This window comes from Ranitomeya imitator, chromosome 4 (assembly GCF_032444005.1).
Source record: "Ranitomeya imitator isolate aRanImi1 chromosome 4, aRanImi1.pri, whole genome shotgun sequence".
Taxonomy (NCBI): Eukaryota; Metazoa; Chordata; class Amphibia; order Anura; family Dendrobatidae; genus Ranitomeya; species Ranitomeya imitator.
This window is the reverse complement of record NC_091285.1, coordinates 662,022,290-662,042,532: the sequence shown is the minus strand read 5'-3', so window position 1 is coordinate 662,042,532 and position 20,243 is coordinate 662,022,290. Positions and strand designations below refer to the sequence as shown.

Sequence of the window (20,243 nt, the reverse complement as noted above, 5' to 3'; positions counted from 1 at the left end):
TCTCGTAACATAGATATATCTATATATATATATATATAATATATATTTTCTAAATGCTTATAATTTATCGATCGCCTTCTCTCACGATATCCACATCGACGCCATAGATTTATAGGAGGTTGCAGCGTGAGCAGAAAATGGAAAAAAACAAAAAATGAAAAAGGACTAATAGACGAGGAACAGAATGATTGTCAATGTAAAAGCCTCTTGCAGCTTGGCTGAAAGTCTTCCTCAAGCGTACTTTTTGTTAATTTTGCACGTACTGGCAATACACTCTTTTGTTTTGGAGACGGCAAGCTGCAAAAGAGTCTCTGGCATATAACCTGTTGACTTTCCACCAGCAGTTTATTGCTTTCTTTTTACATTTTTTTTTAATGTTGTATTTTGTGTTTTTTTTTTGTTTATTTTTGTTGCCAAAATTTTTGCAAATCTGTAAGCTGCGTCTATGAAAGAATAATTTTCCAAAATTGTTTTTGTTGTTCCTAATCTTTACTACCACGGGTAATATCACTAAGAAATCATTTTGCAGGATGTCGGAATGTTCCTTTGCTGGGATAGGGGCGAGTCAATAAATGCAAAAGTCTGCTGGCTCACTGTTAACTCTCAGGCTGCAAACCCTGGTGTCTATCTGCTGCCAACTGCTGGGTTATAGCTGCGTAGAGAAATATGGAGCGCAATCGGCGTTGATGAGCAGATGCGGGGTGAACAGGGAGAACCAAATCGTAGACTCATAGAAAATCAACCGCCCTCACATAAGGGATTTCAGTTTGATGCTGGTTTATTTAACACAATAGTTACCATAGTGCTGGGTAAGGCGATAGGAAAGCGATAGAATATCACAGCTGGAGTATATGCAGCGCTGATATCCTACTCCTCCACACTCCAGGACCCAGCCACAAATTTGGAAAAGACCCGGGACAGGTCGAACAGTCAATCTTCGAGCACTTCTTGTCGTTTTTCTGTCCCCTTACCCAGCACTATGGATAACTATTACCGTATGTTAAATAATCCAGCATCAAACTGACATTTTTCGTGTGAGTGCGGTTTATTTTCTACAAGTCAACTGCTGGGTTAGTGTCTGCCCTTACGACGTTGCCTTTCGGAAGGTGTAGCATAGGGTATTAGATAAGGCCATTTGCTTTTAACCCTTTTCTATAGTGTTTTGTGCTCGGCAGACCTTGCCTCGTAAATTTTGGGCTCCATCCATGCCTGGTCTTCAACCTTAAACTGATAGAAATAAAACGGTTGTTGAGAAACAAGACAATAGGTCAAGGGCCAGACCTCCTTGGAAGTCCTATAAGTTCACAGTCTTGGCTATGACCATCCATTGCCCCCACTACATCTCTTTACTGATTCCAAGTCTGATCCCCCATAAGGAGGAGATAAGGATTCAATATGTCCGATTTCGGACTGCTGACCCTTTATTCTCTGGGAGACACCTGACAGCGACTCTCATGGAGAACACAGGAGTGCTCGGCCAAGCGAGTTCTCCTGTCTATGGAGAGATGGGCGAGATTGTTGCCGGCCAAACAATGGGTCCAACCACCGCTCAACCAATAGAATAGCCAACTAAAGCGTATCGTGGGGCTTTGGATTGGAGACATGATTTGACCTGTTTCCAAGTTGAGGTGGTGAATAGACATTTTCCTAAATAAGCCAAGCTGATCCCCATCTTCGGTTGCATATTCTGATATTTACCCTCTCTTCTTGAGACGCAGCTTGCAGACCGCAATATATATCTATTTTCTTTATCACTCCATCTGCCTTAAGCCAAAATTAATTTGCCATAATCCCATGAAACATTCATAATGTGTTTTTATTTTATGTGAAAGGGCTGTCCGGGGGTGAGGAGGGGAGCAGGGTTTGGCATATTACTATGTGTTTATACTTTCTATGTGGCTTGCATCCTTCCAAAGAATATAATTACTAAGCATTGTACATAGAGACGGACACTCAGCCTGCCCCGAGTGTTGGGTAATGTGGTCGTACGAGTGCGGAAATGATAGCTTTTGTGAATGTTATTATTTTGAGAGCAGACAGATGGCAGATATATCATATCTGGAGATAGGATTTCTGGGTCACCCGGCATCTACACTTCACATTGTGGCTACAGAATGGGCACCAAGCATTTACGATGACTTCTCTCTTGACCGGGCACAGATGGTGACATGATGTAGAGCCGCCGAGCTTTACACCCTTAAGATCTTTAATTTGTTACTATCAAAAACCTGGAAAATGGCTAATAAATTTATTTTACATTTTTCCACTTAATGGAATAATTGTGCCTGAGAGGAAAGCTATTAAAGAGAACTTGTCACCAGGTCAAATCCCGTTTACTTTGGAGACTTTTACCCCGCTGGGTTCATTTCTCTCCGACTATGTCAAAGTGCAAACCATGCGGTTGGAAAAACATCACTACACATATGTGATCCCCCTTAGCTTCGCTAATAAGCCTGAAGGAGCAGCATGGCACATTTTCTTAGCCCACTAACCCAGTTCCCATTTACCACAATGTAATTTTTTTTTTTTACATTTTATTTATTAGCTTTTTAGGTTTCCAGTAATTCTGGGACATTTAAAATCTTATCCAAAGTTGCCAGTTTTCCTTTGCTTCTTTTTTTTTAAAGTGGTATACTAAAGTTTAAATTAATTTCCAGAACCTGTAATAGAACTTCTCACCACTAGAAGCAGTGTTCTAGTGCCCCTTGTGGAGAGAAATATTGGAATTTGGGATAAAATAGTCACCAAGAAATGTCAGACCACTAATTTTAAGTGAATCGGACAATAGATTAATGCTGCCTGAGCCATCGGGCACTGGCTGCGTTATTGCAGCCGTGTATGTTTTACTCTGTGAAGCAACGCCATTTTACAGAAAATACATACTTGGCAAAGTTGGCCAGGAACTATGCATCTAGATTGACTAGACAGAGGCAAATCCAGGATGGTTTCTCCCTGCCCCACTCCTATAGACAGGTCTCTCCTTGCCCCGCTCCTATAGACAGGTCTCTCCCTGCCCCGCTCCTATAGACAGGTCTCTCCCTGCCCCGCTCCTATAGACAGGTCTCTCCCTGCCCCGCTCCCATAGACGGGTCTCTCCCTGCCCCGCTTCCTTAGACGGGTCTCTCCCTGCCCCGCTCCCATAGACAGATCTTTCTCTATACACTAATAAACAGAGAGACCAGTCGTTCTAGAAGAGCGGAGTGGGAAGAAGCTACAGGGGTTTAGCCTTGGACTAGCTATCTGCGATACATGGTCTCCTGCCGGGCTGAGTTCAACGTACAGGGCTACAATAACGCAGCCGGTGTTGAATTGATGTTGCCTGCGGTTTGGGCAGCATGAATCTACTGTTGGTTTCCCTTTAACAATGCACTTAAGAAGCCAGGTTTGTGGGTACAAGGCCACAAGGGTCTCGGAGATGAGCCACATTGCCTTCTGTACATGAAAGGTCTAGGTTTTGCACTTTATGTCCTCCTTATAGAAGTCACTTTATGTCCTCCTTATATAAGTTCTATATTGCAGCCTTTCCTGTGACACTGACCTGTATTGAGGAATAGATCAGCCATTCACCGTCATGGAAGACATGTCCACCACCCACCTCATGTTGTCTCGTATCTTCACCGTCACTGTGCTTGTCTCTCATTGCAATCCCAAGTGAGCGTACGGGCACTAAATGACTCTACGTGTATGACTGTGCACTACCACGTCCTGGAATTTGCTCGATTGTAAACGTCCTAAGTGTTTGGGTCAATCTAGTGTATTACCAAGCGTTTTACTGTCGATCATTGAGCTTTAGTTGCTCCTACGTTTCGTCAACAGATAACTAGAGAATTTTAGCTTTTTCACAGATGGATAAATGTGTATTAGATTATAATATTTCATGGGCTGTTTTGTATTTTTAGCACAAAAAAAGCCAATTGAGACTGATTCCAGCAATGTCTGAAAGGGCTAAGTAAAAGATTCCCAATTAGTGATTACTCTCCATTAATCTACCCAACTGCTGAGAAGGCACGCTATGTATAGAAATTTCATCCCCCTATACTTGGGGTAGTTAGTTTGGTTGTACTACAAGATATCATCTCAGTCAGGACATCATACGTAAACAGTGTGTGAAAAATTTGCCCACTTGGTACTGTCGGTAGTGAAACCCTACACCAGCACCGTATGACCCTACTACAACACTAAAGCATGATGGCAACACATGGCCTTTGGTTAAGGCCAGTCTCACACGTCCAGATAATTCCGGTACTGGAAAAATCGGTACCGGAATTATCCATGTCCGTGTGCTCACGTGGCACATCAGTGTGCCGACTGGGTACCACACGCCCCATGCAGGAGACAGCGCTACAGTTAAGCACTGTCCCCTGCATCTGGTGCTGAAGCCGCCATTCATTTATTCTCTCCAGCAGCGTTCGCTGGAGAGAAGATATGTAAAATCTTTTTTTTTTTTTGGTGTTTAAAAAAAAAAAAACCCTGTCCCCAACCCCCTCCCACCCCCTGTGCGCCCCCCCCCCACTGTTAATAAAATACTTACCCGGCTCCCTCGCTGCTTCCTTTCCTCGCCGCAGCTTCTCCTGTATGAGCGGTCACGTGGTGCCGCCCATTACAGTGATGAATATGCGGCTCCACCCCTATGCTGGCTCCACCCCTCCTGAACGCTGCTGGAGAGAAGAAATGAATGGCGGCTTCAGCACCACGCTGGGGGGGACAGCGCTTACTGGAGCGCTGTCTCCTGCACAGCACACGGACTGCACACGGACAACATCCGTGTGCGGTACGTGTTTTACAAGGAATCATTGACTTTAATGGGTCCATGTAATACGTGCGCTCCCACGAACACTGAGATGTCTCCGTGTTTTCAAAACGGACACACGGTCCGTGAAAACACGCTGACATGTGCAGAGACACATTTGATTTTAATGTGTCTACGTGAGTCAGTGTCTCCGGTACGTGAGGGAACTGTCACCTCACGTACTGGAGCCACTGACGTGTGAAACCGGCCTAACAGATATCAAAACGTGTCCCATGATACACATTGGGGAAGTTCTAGGCAAATTTTTCAAAAAGATACATTATACTGTAACGCGTTTTTCGACGCGTGCGTCGTTTTTTGACGAAAATCGGACGCAAGAAAAATGCAACTTGTTGCGTTTTCTTGGTCCGACGCTAACGTAAAAAAAGACGCACGTGTCGGAAAACGCAACAAGCAAAAACGCATGCGTCCCCCATGTTAAACATAGGGGCGCATGACGCGTGCGTCGCCGCTGCGTCGCCTGACGCTAGCGCGACGCACACTAGCCGAACGCTAGTGTGAACGTAGCCTTATTGTTCCGTCAGCTGCCATGTTAGACGTTTAAAAAAACAAATCTGACTGTAATACATTTCAATACATCTAGTTATAGGAAGTCCACAAAAAAACTATGCCCCATAGCTACTTTACATGCACATGTTTTACTGGGGTTCCTTTAAGATTGTACACATCTGCCATATTTCTGTCTATGTTAATTTTCATGTTCATCTTTATTTTCACCAGGTTCTCCCTGCTTGATAAACAAGAAAGGTCCCATTTACTTTCTGGCACCAAGGGATGATTTCAAGTTCTATACACAGAGAGCAAGGCCCTTCTAATACTAAGTGGCAGTATAAAAAAAATACATTAAGGAGTTGAATATACAACTTGTCTTTGGATGGGCTTTGTGTCGTACCCATGGCGGTTCCATCACTCAGTGTTTGATATTCAGCCGATTGCAACAGTTTGTTGCCTGGTCAGTCGATGTTAAAAATATGGAGTAGACAGGTAGACTGTAGGACCCTTAAGCTGTTGAACATTTGCCACTGTCTCACGTCTGTCATTACAACGGTATAGGATTTAAAATTAAAATGTTGCTGCAGATATACAATTACCAAAAACCCTCAAACTTTTTGGGTTGATTTGTTTTTCTTATGTTTTTACCTTTCCTTATCTTTTATGGGTTATTGATGTGTAATATTTGAAGCAATTAGGTGACTTCTATCACCAGTGAGGGGGCTGCAACATCTCCTCACCTTCCAGTGTGGAATATGAAGAGTGTTCAAAATTGTTAATTGTTAGGATGAAAGACAAACATAATATAGAAAAAAATATTACGATGAATGCCATTTCTGTACACAGTACTGTAGCAATTGTTTTTTTCTATTTTAGCCATCATTTATTAATTAACTCTTGCAGTTCCAGAGGGACTTTACGATACGGCGTTATGGACGGTCTCCTTGGGGCTGTGTAGAGTTTCCCCCCTGCTCTGCTGGAAGGAAGGAAGGGGCGGAGCTTCCATCTCCGGCAGTGGAGGGGTTAAGCCTCAATTGAATCCTTTAATGGTTCTTGTACAGTTTTTTTTTTATTCTGTTTTTGCGAGTGGTTTAAAATGAACAAAATATATGTATATAAAAATGGAATTATAATGAAATTTTTGTACATATGTAATGTTAAGATTGTACATTTCTTCTATGGATGGGCGCCTCACGTTTGAGAGGCGCTGATACTGTCAATGCTCCTGGTGAGACACATAGCTGCATTCTCTGTATATTTATATGGTGTAATATAGACAAACTTGAGAATTGTAGAGTCGTTATTTCTGAAATTGTTGTATCACATTGCACTGTCCTCTGTACCTTACCAAATCATGAATTACAGCTTCTGAACTGAATCATAACCATACCGCGAGTCTCTGTCTATTCCCAACGAGTCTGCGCTTTGTTCTCTAGCTATATAGGGTGCAGAGGTTTAAAGTTGCACCTGAGCCCTTGTGCCTTAGGGGTAAATCACACATGTGATAGGTGAGGGAGGTGCTATTCCAAATTGTATATTGGGGCAAAGAGATGTAAGGAGGTTGTCCAAGACAGTTTTTAGGACCATAGTATACAGGTCCTTCTCAAAAAATTAGCATATAGTGTTAAATTTCATTATTTACCATAATGTAATGATTACAATTAAACTTTCATATATTATAGATTCATTATCCACCAACTGAAATTTGTCAGGTCTTTTATTGTTTTAATACTGATGATTTTGGCATACAACTCCTGATAACCCAAAAAACCTGTCTCAATAAATTAGCATATCAAGAAAAGGTTCTCTAAACGACCTATTACCCTAATCTTCTGAATCAACTAATTAACTCTAAACACATGCAAAATATACCTGAGGCTTTTATAAACTCCCTGCCTGGTTCATTACTCAAAACCCCCATCATGGGTAAGACTAGCGACCTGACAGATGTCAAGAAGGCCATCATTGACACCCTCAAGCAAGAGGGTAAGACCCAGAAAGAAATTTCTCAACAAATAGGCTGTTCCCAGAGTGCTGTATCAAGGCACCTCAATGGTAAGTCTGTTGGAAGGAAACAATGTGGCAGAAAACGCTGTACAACGAGAAGAGGAGACCGGACCCTGAGGAAGATTGTGGAGAAGGACCGATTCCAGACCTTGGGGAACCTGAGGAAGCAGTGGACTGAGTCTGGTGTGGAAACATCCAGAGCCACCGTGCACAGGCGTGTGCAGGAAATGGGCTACAGGTGCCGCATTCCCCAGGTAAAGCCACTTTTGAGCAACAGAGAAGCAGCACTGGACTGTTGCTAAGTGGTCCCAAGTACTTTTTTCTGATGAAAGCAAATTTTGCATGTCATTCGGAAATCAAGGTGCCAGAGTCTGGAGGAAGACTGGGGAGAAGGAAATGCCAAAATGCCTGAAGTCCAGTGTCAAGTACCCACAGTCAGTGATGGTGTGGGGTGCCATGTCAGCTGCTGGTGTTGGTCCACTGTGTTTCATCAAGGGCAGGGTCAATGCAGCTAGCTATCAGGAGATTTTGGAGCACTTCATGCTTCCATCGGCTGAAATGCTTTATGGAGATGAAGATTTCATTTTTCAGCACGACCTGGCACCTGCTCACAGTGCCAAAACCACTGGTAAATGGTTTACTGACCATGGTATTACTGTGCTCAATTGGCCTGCCAACTCTCCTGACCTGAACCCCATAGAGAATCTGTGGGATATTGTGAAGAGAAAGTTGAGAGACGCAAGACCCAACACTCTGGATGAGCTTAAGGCCGCTACTGAAGCATCCTGGGCCTCCATAACATCTCAGCAGTGTCACAGGCTGATTGCCTCCATGCCACGCCGCATTGAAGCAGTCATTTCTGCCAAAGGATTCCCGACCAAGTATTGAGTGCATAACTGAACATTATTATTTGTTGTTTTTTTTGTTTGTTATTAAAAACACTTTTATTTGATTGGATGGGTGAAATATGCTAATTTATTGAGACAGGTTTTTTGGGTTATCAGGAGTTGTATGCCAAAATCATCAGTATTAAAACAATAAAAGACCTGACAAATTTCAGTTGGTGGATAATGAATCTATAATATATGAAAGTTTAATTGTAATCATTACATTATGGTAAATAATGAAATTTAACACTATATGCTAATTTTTTGAGAAGGACCTGTATATAAAAAAAACAGGCAGGGAGTTGCTAACAGAGGAAACTACCTGCCTGTTCTACCCACTGCTGGTTTAGAGTGGTCACTGACCACTCCTGCCGGTGGTTCTGCTGCTATTTTTCAACAGCGTGGCTCTTCATCTGAGCTGCTCTGCTTGACTGCAGATGTCATGCTGATTGACAGCCAGCTCCCTGCAGCCTAATTACAGGGAGTCGGCTGTCAATCAGCATGACATCGGCAGTTATGTCCCGTTGACAGAGCAGAGCGGGAGAGAAGCCATTGCTCTGTTCACGTGACATCAGCTGAAGCTGCAGAATTGTTGGCAGAAGTGGTCTGTGACTGCTCTGAGGCGACACAGATCGGCAGTGGGCACAACAGGCACCGGATAACCATTTTAAATTAGAGCTCAGTATCTGCACAGACCTCACAATATCCCAACATCCATGGTAAATGTTAAATGCAGCATCTTCTTACTTTACTCTCTACCTAAAGCTATCACCAACTTTCTGTTGACGGACCTGTTAATTTTAGTACATCTGTTCGTACTCTTTGACCTAGAACCAGAAACACATGGGCTACTTGCACATTGAACAAGTCTGTAGAACCTGTTCACACCATCAAGAAACTTGAAGACACAAAAGAGCGCAGTGAGGTCAAAAATACCCTGTTGTAAAAAAAATCACAGTAATAAGCAAGTACTAGTCAAAAGATGGAGAAAAAAAACAGGGTATTTAGTTGATAGGTTTTTTTGCCAAAAAATGTATACTAAGCTGCTCCACCAATCGTCAAGGTATACCCATATAGAGCTGTCCTACCTAATGTATATAATCCCTATCTGATGTATTAAAAACCTGATCATCTGTATAGTACCTGTATAAGCAGGGTTCAGAGAGGGAATATCCCTGTGGACATGCAGGATGGAACAGCTTCAATGCAAATGACCCAAGAGGAGTGATGGACACCCAATCTTGTAGAAACAAGAGAACAATTATAGAACCAGAAACACATGGGCTACTTTGACCTAGAGGTAGCAACACAACATGGCAAAGAGACCAAAAAATCCTAGAAATAATGCAAATTAAAAAAAATATATATATTTTTGCAGCCATGGTTGTGCTTCATTAACTTCTTTTGGGGCAACCTGGTGCCAGGGGCATCTTTTACCATTTGCAGCTTTAGTAATATTGCGGGACACAATGACCGTTCCCAGGAGACAGGGGCGGTTGCGATGGATTGAGTGAAGACCAAGGAATCAAAAGCTAGTATATACCAATGGCCAAGTTGGTAAATGGGGTCAGGATTTATACACCTCCTTTTTGGGTTTTTCTGTATTTAGTCCTCTACGATGGCTACATATTCCACAGCAGCTTTCTAGATCATTCTTTTACGTCTGTAGTTTCTGCTGTAGGATGGCAAAGAAAACTGTGGAAAATCCGAGGAGTGGCATCATCCCTCTGCCGGTGCTGATGGTATTCATGTGCGAGTTTCATTGTTCTCTCTTCCCAGCATCTGTGGAAAAAATGTGCTGGGAAATCACTTCAGAAACCTCATAATGGCTGCGGACTCCCCGTATAGTCCTGTTGACTCCTCGTATACTCCTGTGGACTCCTTTGCATGTTTTTGTGCCTTTTATGAAACATAATATGTCCACAATTGGTTTTAACTTACAACGTTAACACTTCGCAGCCTGCATGTATTACGATACACTACAAGCTGCTGGATTCTGTTCAGTCTGAATCCTGATGCTCCTTCGGGCCACTCACCTGCTGTCTTCTCTTCTGAAAGCCAATCTACCCCTATATTTAATACCATTTCTCTCAGATTAAAGGCTCCAGCAGATGTCTGTGGATCTCGCTCCGATCACGGACCGCCGCAGGCGTGCAGACTCAAATATGACCGCTTAAAATGTATCTCGGACCGAGATCCATGGACATCTGCAGGAGCTTCGACGTGGGTTCACAAGAAGGAAAAGAGAAAAGCTGGAGCCTGAGATGGCGGTCCTCCTCCTCCTCCTCCTTCACACTGAACGGCTCTGAGCAGCTTGCAGTGTACTGGAATACATGCAAGCTGCTGAAGAAAGAGTGGAAGGTGTTGATTGAAAACCAATTGCAAGAAATGTTTGAGATCATATACATAGAATGCAGTAAAAAATACATCCAGAGGGGTCACAGCTTTCGTTGCTCCATGTGGCCCCCTGAAGAGGGTGTTCTTCACTATATGGCACGGCGTGGGCCAACAATAGGACAAAAGCCCAAGTCAGATTATTTCCATAGGCGGCCGCAGTATAAATATATGCCCCGTTAGAAGGACAAATTAGATGGTGCTGTGGTCACTGATGATAAGGCATCTGGACAGGGAAGGTTCAGATTCGCCGTCCCTCCAATGGCTGCACTCTGCAGATCAGTCACTTTCTGGCGAATACTAGATTGACCGCCAATGAACAATTGATGTTTTTTTTTCCTACAGCAACTTCTTTCATCTAATTTGGTCCAGCACTGAGCATGTTAGTGACATTTACTATTTGCACTGGATGATTTTTGTAATGTGGCGTCATTCTTTGGACGGGAAAGGAGTTAACAAGTTGAACTCTCAAATAGAGTTGAGCGACCTTGACCTTTTTAGAGTCGAGCCGGGTTTTGCGAAACCCGACTATGTCCAAAGTCGGGTCGAGTGAAATCGGCCGATTATGACGTAAAGTCGGGATCGACCGAAACACGAAACCCAATGCAAGTCAATGGGGCAGCATAGTCGGCAGTGAGTGGGGGCCAGGAAAACACCTAGAGTGGCCATTTTAATGTCAAAACCATCCATTCTTCTTAATGAAGCTTGTCAAGCGTAATTTACCTTATAATAATTGGAAGGCATTTGAAATTGGGGGTCATTTGGCTAAAGTTGTGGGGGGTAGGGCTGGTTCAAGTAATTAGTGGGCCCAGGAAATCTGGACCACGTCACGGCAGTGGAGCAGGGAGAGGTAAGTATTTCAACTTTGCAAGTGCTGTGAACCTGAGCAAGCAGGGGGGGCCCACTCGTTGGCATTGGCACTGGCACAGGGCCCCTCAAAGTACAGCGGTGTGTTTGCACGGCGGGGGCGCCTCCCACCGGCAGCAACACTTTTGCGTACTATGAGAGGCCCTGTGCCAGTGACGTCGCCAACTAGTATTCCTCCCCCCACCTGATGAAGGAACCTGCACTTTCATCTGCACCTTCCTCTTTGTCCCCGTGTAAGGTGGTATGGTATGCGGGAAGAGCAACCTGACTTTCAGCAGGGTCACAATGTTGTTGTGTAGCGTGCACGGGGAATGTTGCGTTATGGGTCAATGTACCAGCAGACTCATCTATCACTGGCTGGGCAATGGGCACGATGAAGTGGAAACACAGATATAGGCCCAAAGAAGAAAGTGGGCTAAATGCAGTTCAAAATTGGTAACACAGGAATAACCAGGGGGCATTGCAGTGGAGGACAACTGGAATGAGAGGCTGACACAGAGAGTAGGGCCAAATCAGTAAGTAGTCGAAATGCAGTTCAAAATTGGCAACCGTAGTAAACAGGCGGCACAGCTTTGTTCAGTGGAGGAGAACAGCAAGGAGTGGCAGACACCGATAGTAGGCCCCAAACCAACTAGTACGCCAAATGCAGTTGTTCCATTTAACCACAATTTAATGAGAGCCTGAAGATAGAAGCTCAGGAAAGGCAACCTGGGGAACACCTTGGAGTGTAACACACCATCTCTCTCCACCCCATACCCATTTTGTATGGCCTAATGCAGTGTACTTTTCTACAACTACTAAACGAGAGTCGGAAGACCGAAGCAATGGCAAGGAAACCTGGGGAACACCTTAGAGTGTAACACACCCTCTCTCTACACCCCATACCCAATTTGAAGGCCTAATGCAGTGTAGTTTCCAAGAACTACTAAACGAGAGCCGGAAGATCGAAGCTCAGGAAAGGCAACCTGGGGAACACCTTGGAGTGTAACACACCCTCTCGCTACACCCCATACCCAATTTGAAGGCCTAATGCAGCGTAGTTTCCAACAACTACTAAACGAGAGCCGGAAGATCGAAGCTCAGGAAAGGCAACCTGGGGAACACCTTGGAGTGGAACACACCATCTCTCTACACCCCATACCCAATTTGAAGGCCTAATGCAGAGTAGTTTCCAAGAACTACTAAACGAGAGCCGGAAGATCGAAGCTCAGGAAAGGCAACCTGGGGAACACCTTGGAGTGTAACACAACGTCTCTCTACACGACGGAAGGGCTGATTCTTAGGAAGGAAGGCTGTTGGAAATAAGCATTGCGCGTCCGAGGGTGATTATATTCTTATTAGGTATATACTCACCCTCGGACGCGCCCTGCTTCTTTATTTGGAATGAATGTTTATTTGCAATGTGGTGTTGACTTTCTCTATTATTTTGGTAATTAATGATTTTATTATTTTCATTATTTTGCATCTTCTCGGCAATAATATAAAGAAGACGCGACAGGACAACACTCGGTGGATGCCATATGTGTGTTTTCAATTTAAAAAAACTTTCAGTTAACTACTTGCAGGAGAAAGTAATTGTAGCTGGTGGCCATTTTTAGTACTGTACCAGATTAGAGTTGTGTGTTTGTTTTTAATGTTAAAATGTCTGCATTTGATATCTCACCAGTATTTTCTTTTTTATAAGCAAAATACTTATTTTTATATTTTCTGATGTTGGTTCCAGGGGTACACGGCCAGCAGTGCCCTGGTCAGTGTAGTAGTAGTTGAAAGAATGGACCGCAGACAGGCATCGAAGGCCTAAAATAATAACACATGGCTGTAGGCAATTTTAAATTGGTTCCAGGGGTACACGGACAGCAGTGGTGTGGTCAGTGGAGGCCTAGTGGAAGGAGTGACCGCAGACAGGCATCGAAGGCCTAAAATAATAACACATGGCTGTAGGCAATTTTAAATTGGTTCCAGGGGTACACGGGCAGCAGTGACCTGGTCAGTGTAGTAGTAGTTGAAAGAATGGACCGCAGACAGGCATCGAAGGCCTAAAATAAAAAAATTGGGCTGGCTGTAGGCAATTTTAAATTGGTTCCAGGGGTACACGGGCAGCAGTGGTGTGGTCAGTGGAGGCCTAGTGGAAGGAGTGACCGCAGACAGGCATCGAAGGCCTAAAATAATAACACATGGCTGTAGGCAATTTTAAATTGGTTCCAGGGGTACACGGGCAGCAGTGACCTGGTCAGTGTAGTAGTAGTTGAAAAAATGGACCGCAGACAGGCATCGAATGCCTAAAATAATAACACATGGCTGTAGGCAATTTTAAATTGGTTACAGGGGTACACGGACAGCAGTGACCTGGTCAGTGTAGTAGTAGTTGAAAGAATGGACCGCAGACAGGCATCGAAGGCCTAAAATAAAAAAATTGGGCTGGCTGTAGGCAATTTTAAATTGGTTCCAGGGGTACACGGACAGCAGTGGTGTGGTCAGTGGAGGCCTAGTGGAAGGAGTGACCGCAGACAGGCATCGAAGGCCTAAAATAATAACACATGGCTGTAGGCAATTTTAAATTGGTTCCAGGGGTACACGGGCAGCAGTGACCTGGTCAGTGTAGTAGTAGTTGAAAAAATGGACCGCAGACAGGCATCGAATGCCTAAAATAATAACACATGGCTGTAGGCAATTTTAAATTGGTTACAGGGGTACACGGACAGCAGTGACCTGGTCAGTGTAGTAGTAGTTGAAAGAATGGACCGCAGACAGGCATCGAAGGCCTAAAATAAAAAAATTGGGCTGGCTGTAGGCAATTTTAAATTGGTTCCAGGGGTACACGGACAGCAGTGGTGTGGTCAGTGGAGGCCTAGTGGAAGGAGTGACCGCAGACAGGCATCGAAGGCCTAAAATAATAACACATGGCTGTAGGCAATTTTAAATTGGTTCCAGGGGTACACGGGCAGCAGTGCCCTGGTCAGTGTAGTAGTAGTTGAAAGAATGGACCGCAGACAGGCATCGAAGGCCTAAAATAAAAAAATTGGGCTGGCTGTAGGCAATTTTAAATTGGTTCCAGGGGTACACGGACAGCAGTGGTGTGGTCAGTGGAGGCCTAGTGGAAGGAGTGACCGCAGACAGGCATCGAAGGCCTAAAATAATAACACATGGCTGTAGGCAATTTTAAATTGGTTCCAGGGGTACACGGACAGCAGTGACCTGGTCAGTGTAGTAGTAGTTGAAAGAATGGACCGCAGACAGGCATCGAAGGCCTAAAATAAAAAAATTGGGCTGGCTGTAGGCAATTTTAAATTGGTTCCAGGGGTACACGGGCAGCAGTGACCTGGTCAGTGTAGTAGTAGTTGAAAGAATGGACCGCAGACAGGCTTAGAAGGCCTAACATAACAAACTTGGGCTGGCTGTAGGCACTTTTAAATTGGTTCCAGGGGTACACGGGCAGCAGTGGTCTGGTCAGTGGAAGTCTAGTGGAAGGAGTGACCGCAGACAGGCTTCCAAGGCCTAACATAACAAACTTGGGCTGGCTGTAGGCACTTTTAAATTGGTTCCAGGGGTACACGGGCAGCAGTGGTCTGGTCAGTGGAAGTCTAGTGGAAGGAGTGACCGCAGACAGGCTTCCAAGGCCTAACATAACAAACTTGGGCTGGCTGTAGGCACTTTTAAATTGGTTCCAGGGGTACACGGGCAGCAGTGGTCTGGTCAGTGGAAGTCTAGTGGAAGGAGTGACCGCAGACAGGCTTCCAAGGCCTAACATAACAAACTTGGGCTGGCTGTAGGCACTTTTAAATTGGTTCCAGGGGTACACGGGCAGCAGTGGTCTGGTCAGTGGAAGTCTAGTGGAAGGAGTGACCGCAGACAGGCTTCCAAGGCCTAACATAACAAACTTGGGCTGGCTGTAGGCACTTTTAAATTGGTTCCAGGGGTACACGGGCAGCAGTGGTCTGGTCAGTGGAAGTCTAGTGGAAGGAGTGACCGCAGACAGGCTTCGAAGGCCTAACATAACAAAATTGGGCTGGCTGTAGGCACTTTAAATTGGTTCCAGGGGTACATGGGCAGCAGTGTATGGTCAGTGGAAGTCTAGTGGAAGGAGTGACGGCAGACAGTCTTCGAAGGCCTAACATAACAAAATTGGGCTGACTGTAGGCACTTTTAAATTGGTTCCAGGGTAACACGGCCAGCAGTGGCCTGGTCAGTGTAGTAGTTGTAGAAAGAAGGGACCGCAGACAGGCTTCGAAGGCCTAACATAACAAAAATGTCAAAACAATGGTATTGTCAGTGCCAGGCATTGAAGGATGTCAGCGGCTAGACTACACATTGGTGAAGCTGTGAGAGATAATTTTGCTAGTGGTAGAGCACTGTTTGAGCTGGGGGGGGGAACTGTCTTGTGGCCGGCGGTACAGGCACAGGGCCCCTCATATTACAACGGTGTGTCTGACGTTGGGTGCGCACCACCACCGCCAGAGACACTTTATTGTACTATGAGGGACCCAGTGGCAGTGCCGTCGACCAAAAGCGGCCACACCCACCTCTTCAGACAAACAGCACTCTCAAGGGTCCAAGCGCAAAGTGGCGATAGCACGGCCCCGTGTGGGGAGTTTGGCCATTTCGTGAGGTGGAAACATGTCGTATGCTGGACAATCAGGTGAAGAAAATTACGAGATTGGAAAAGTCATTCAGAATAGTCCACAGGCAAGACCTTTTCATAGGAAAGCTAGGTGTCAGCCGGGCAGGGTGGGGCAAAAGATTTTGAAATCCAGTTGTGGTTCATTTTAATGAAGGTTAGATCATCTACATTTTGGGTAGCCAGACGAGTCCTTTTTTCTGTTAGTATTGAACCTGCAGCACTGAATACTCTTTCTGATAGGACACTAGCTGCCGGGCAAGCAAGCTCCTGCAATGCATATTCTGCCAATTCTGGCCAGGTGTCTAATTTGGATGCCCAGTAATCAAATGGGAATGACGGTTGAGGGAGAACGTCGATAAGGGATGAAAAATAGTTTGTAACCATACTGGACAAATGTTGTCTCCTGTCACTTTGAATTGATGCTGCAGTACCTGTCCTGTCTGCGGTCATAGAAAAATCACTCCACAACCTGGTCAGAAAACCCCTCTGTCCAACGCCACTTCTGATTTCTGCCCCTCTAACACCTCTGGTCTGCTGGCCCCTGGAGCTCGTGTGAGAACGATCACGGGCGCTGTGTGCAGGGAATGCCAGAAGCAAACGGTCAACAAGAGTTGATTGTTTTGTTGCTAATATTAGTTCCAAGTTCTCATGTGGCATAATATTTTGCAATTTGCCTTTATAGCGAGGATCAAGGAGGCAGGCCAACCAGTAATCGTCATCGTTCATCATTTTTGTAATGCGTGTGTCCCTTTTGAGGATACGCAAGGCATAATCCGCCATGTGGGCCAAAGTTCCCGTTGTCAAATCTGCGGTTGTGCTTGGTTGAGGGGCAGTTGCAGGCAAATCTACGTCACTTGTGTCCCTCAAAAAACCAGAACCCGGCCTTGCCACGCCACCAATTTCCCGTGCCCCCGGGAAAGCTTCCTCATTAAAAATATACTCATCCCCATCATCCTCCTCATCCTCCACCTCCTCTTCGCCCGGTACCTCGTCATGTACACTGCCCTGACCAGACAATCGCTGACTGTCATCAAGGCTTTCCTCTTCCTCTGGTGCAGACGCCTGATCCTTTATGTGCGTCAAACTTTGCATCAGCAGACGCATTAGGGGGATGCTCATGCTTATTATGGCGTTGTCTGCACTAACCAGCCGTGTGCATTCCTCAAAACACTGAAGGACTTGACACATGTCTTGAATCTTCGACCACTGCACACCTGACAACTCCATGTCTGCCATCCTACTGCCTGCCCGTGTATGTGTATCCTCCCACAAAAACATAACAGCCCGCCTCTGTTCGCACAGTCTCTGAAGCATGTGCAGTGTTGAGTTCCACCTTGTTGCAACGTCTATGATTAGGCGATGCTGGGGAAGGTTCAAAGAACGCTGATAGGTCTGCATACGGCTGGAGTGTACAGGCGAACGGCGGATATGTGCGCAAAGTCCACGCACTTTGAGGAGCAGGTCGGATAACCCCGGATAACTTTTCAGGAAGCACTGCACCACCAGGTTTAAGGTGTGAGCCAGGCAAGGAATGTGTTTCAGTTGGGAAAGGGAGATGGCAGCCATGAAATTCCTTCCGTTATCACTCACTACCTTGCCTGCCTCAAGATCTACAGTGCCCAGCCACGACTGCGTTTCTTGCTGCAAGAACTCGGACAGAACTTCCGCGGTGTGTCTATTGTCGCCCAAACACTTCATAGCCAATACAGCCTGCTGACGTATGCCAGTAGCTGCCCCATAATGGGAGACCTGGTGTGCAACAGTGGCAGGTGCGGATGGAGTGTTTGTGCGACTGCGGTCTGTGGACGAGCTCTTGCTTCTGCAGGAGGACGAGGAGGAGGAGGAGGAGGGGGTGCGAACGGCTACAGACAACTGTTTACTAGACCGTGGGCTAGGCAGAACTGTCCCAAACTTGCTGTCCCCTGTGGACCCTGAATCCACCACATTTACCCAGTGTGCCGTGATGGACACGTAACGTCCCTGGCCATGCCTACTGGTCCATGCATCTGTTGTCAGGTGCACCTTTGTGCTCACAGATTGCCTGAGTGCATGGACGATGCGCTCTTTAACATGCTGGTGGAGGGCTGGGATGGCTTTTCTGGAAAAAAAGTGTCGACTGGGTAGCTCGTAGCGTGGTACAGCGTAGTCCATCAGGTCTTTGAAAGCTTCGCTTTCAACTAACCGGTAGGGCATCATCTCTAACGAGATTAGTCTAGCTATGTGGGCGTTCAAACCCTGTGTACGCGGATGCGAGGCTAAGTATTTCCTTTTTCTAACCATAGTCTCATGTAGGGTGAGCTGGACTGGAGAGCTGGAGATCGTGGAACTAGCGGGGGTGCCGGTGGACATGGCAGACTGAGAGACGGTGGGAGATGGTATTGTTGCCGCCGGTGCCCTAGATGCAGTGTTTCCTACTACGAAACTGGTGATTCCCTGACCCTGACTGCTTTGGCCTGGCAAAGATACCTGCACAGATACAGCAGGTGGTGCGCTAAATGGTGGTCCTACACTGCCGGAAGGGATGTTGCGTTGATGACTAGCTTCATTGGCCGAGGGTGCAACAACCTTAAGGGACGTTTGGTAGTTAGTCCAAGCTTTCAAATGCATGGTGGTTAAATGTCTATGCATGCAACTAGTATTGAGACTTTTCAGATTCTGACCTCTGCTTAAGGAAGTAGAACATTTTTGACAGATGACTTTGCGCTGATCAATTGGATGTTGTTTAAAAAAATGCCAGACTGCACTCTTTCTAGCATCGGATACCTTTTCAGGCATTGCAGACTGAGCTTTAACCGGATGGCCACGCTGTCCTCCACCAGGTTTTGGCTTTGCCACGCGTTTTGGGCAAGATACGGGCCCGGCAGATGGAACCTGTGGCGATGTTGATGCCTGCTGCGGCCCCTCCTCCTCCTCTGCTTCAGAACTGCTGCCGCCTGCACCCTGTTCCCCCAATGGCTGCCAATCGGGGTCAAGAACTGGGTCATCTAATAACTCTTCTTGTACCTCCTGCGCAACTTCGTCTGTGTCACCGTGTCGTTCGGTGGTATAGCGTTCGTGATGGGGCAACATAGTCTCATCAGGGTCTGATTCTTGATCAGCACCCTGCGAGGGCAATGTTGTGGTCTGAGTCAAAGGACCAGCATAGTAGTCTGGCTGTGGCTGTGCGTCAGTGCACTCCATGTCAGATTCAATTTGTAATGGGCATGGACTGTTAACTGCTTCACTTTCTAAGCCAGGGACGGTATGTGTAAAGAGCTCCATGGAGTAACCCGTTGTGTCGCCTGCTGCATTCTTCTCTGTTGTTGTTTTTGCTGAAGAGGACAAGGAAGTGACTTGTCCCTGACCGTGAACATCCACTAACGACGCGCTGCTTTTACTTTTACCAGTTTCACGAGATGAGGCAAAAGAGCTAGAGGCTGAGTCAGCAAGATAAGCCAAAACTTGCTCTTGCTGCTCCGGCTTTAAAAGCGGTTTTCCTAATCCCAGAAAAGGGAGCGTTCGAGGCCTTGTGTAGCCGGACGACGAACCTGGCTCCACAGCTCCAGACTTAGGTGCAATATTTTTTCCCCCACGACCACCTGATGCTCCACCACTACCACTACCCTCATTACCAGCTGACAATGAACGCCCCCGGCCACGACCTCTTCCACTAGACTTCCTCATTGTTTTAAAAACGTAACCAAACTAACGTTATTTGTTGCAGTCACACAACTTACACGGTGAGCTATAACTTCAGTATGATTTAGCTACCCCTTTACAGGTTGGTGAGACCACAGCGAAAATCAGGCCCAATGTTACACACTCTTTTTTTGGTGGCTGCAAATTAGAGAGATGCCCCACACGCAGGACTGTCACTGAAGCACAAATGTTAATATTAATGTCACACTATTATTTTTTTTTTATTTTTATTTTTTTCAGGAACACTTTAGAAACCCCCCCCAAAAAAAAAAATAGATTTTTGCAGGGAGAATTTAGAAAACAAATGTAACAAACTATATGCTTTCTATGGGCCACTGAGTGAGAGATGACGCACACAGGAATCAGGAGTGGCACACAAGCCCAGAGGCCAATATTTTTCTACCAATGATTGATGGAGTTATTTTCTCTGGTAGATTTTGGAACCCAAATCAAGGAAAAAAAATGTAGGCTTTCTATGGACCACAATTGG

General features: G+C 45.6%; 1 protein-coding gene across 2 annotated transcripts in view; it reads left to right on the top strand.

The window, feature by feature from the left end:
• Nucleotides 1-20,243, top strand: part of SLC44A2 (solute carrier family 44 member 2 (CTL2 blood group)) — a 1,192,885-nt gene that overhangs the window by 1,024,163 nt on the left and 148,479 nt on the right. The gene's annotated exons all lie outside the window — the stretch shown is intronic.